The following is a 1,522-nucleotide window of genomic DNA, read 5'->3' as shown; positions in this document are numbered from 1 at the left end:
ACATGTGGATTACCTGTACCCATTAAAACTTGCGTTTACAGACACGGCGAAAAATAGCAGAAAATGACAGGAATTTGTGTTCCCTGCGCCAGCTCTGATTATAACTGTTAGAGCACCTCCTTGTGAGTCCGCTAGTCTAGCGTGACTACACTCCGACACAACTTCCGCCCATCACGACCAAAGGTTGTTTCCAGCTAAAACCTTTCCCAGTCGGGTATGTACACATAACTTAGCGAACATTACACTAAATGGACACAAAGGCATCAGGCAAAATTATCGGGCGAAAGACTTTGAAACGATTTGCATGGAACCCAACAACCAGAAAGAACATTTTATAGTGTGTTATTTTGCCCTAGATTACTATAATTCGCGAGCCCTATTTTTTTTTCAAACAGACGCTAATGGTGGCTTTGTGGAAAAAGGAAACAATCTCGATTTTTAATCGCACCAAGTTACTTGCCTTTTAAAGAATCTTTCAAAAATCAAACTTCTAAGTAATATGAGGACAGTCATTATCTTTCTACAATAAAATACAAAAAAATAGATTATGATAAAACACACTTCACAAGTAAGCATGCTTTTATATCTCGACAAACTTAGAGTACAGACATCGGCATTTCTACAGAAAGTATATGAAAATGCCAACATGGGAAAATACAAAGTTTCGGAGGTGTACTTGTAGAAGTGACACTAGTTCGATACATGTAGTATGGCACCAATGTGATAGCCATGACTTAAACTTAGTAAGTGGTACCAGTCTATCACACTAGTGTCGACAAATTGTGCACCTCTATCTTACACAAAGAAATAAAAGACTTGTTGGCTGTGATACGATGTTTTGTCGCCTCAATTCTTGTTACAGACAACGTTTATGGTGTGAATGGTTTTCTGTATTTTGAAAATCTAGCCATCTTGTTTGTTTAACGTCCTGTTATAGATTTGGAGTCTACGAAGGATGTCATTCAGGAAATTTCCTTGTTGCGGCCTTGTCCGGTATTTTAGAATCACTGCTGATTATTAATACATAAATATGGAGCTCAACAGAAGAAGACAATAACCCTAGTAAATAACTCAAATACAAGATTTACGTCTTTCCATGGTACAGAAGTAAACATTTCTATCTGTCACTTACTAGGTAAAAAAGACGGGAACTACACTACCGTATGTTGATTTGTAACATTCACAATAAGCCTACATGAAATTAACGGCCACAACTTCATTTTACTTTCAGAACAATGTGAGGCCTGCCTAAGTTAATTTTTCCTGACATGAAGCAAAATAACTAGCGACGAGTTTTTTTTATTTCTTTTCGCGTACACAAAAAACCTTCACCACTCTGTATTAAACTTAACATTTGGCTGCGCTCGCTGCCTTGTGTACATTTTGTTATACTGTAAATGCATTTAAGTTCGCGGGGATTTAATTTCGCGGTAGCGGAAAAAGGGACATTTCGCGGTGGATTTAATTTCGCGGTAGCACCATAGACTGCAGTCTAATACCATAATAGAAAAATGTTCGCGGT

The sequence above is a fragment of the Branchiostoma floridae genome, chromosome 2 (assembly GCF_000003815.2).
Source record: "Branchiostoma floridae strain S238N-H82 chromosome 2, Bfl_VNyyK, whole genome shotgun sequence".
NCBI classification, from domain to species: domain Eukaryota; kingdom Metazoa; phylum Chordata; class Leptocardii; order Amphioxiformes; family Branchiostomatidae; genus Branchiostoma; species Branchiostoma floridae.
Note: the sequence above shows the minus strand (reverse complement) of the source record.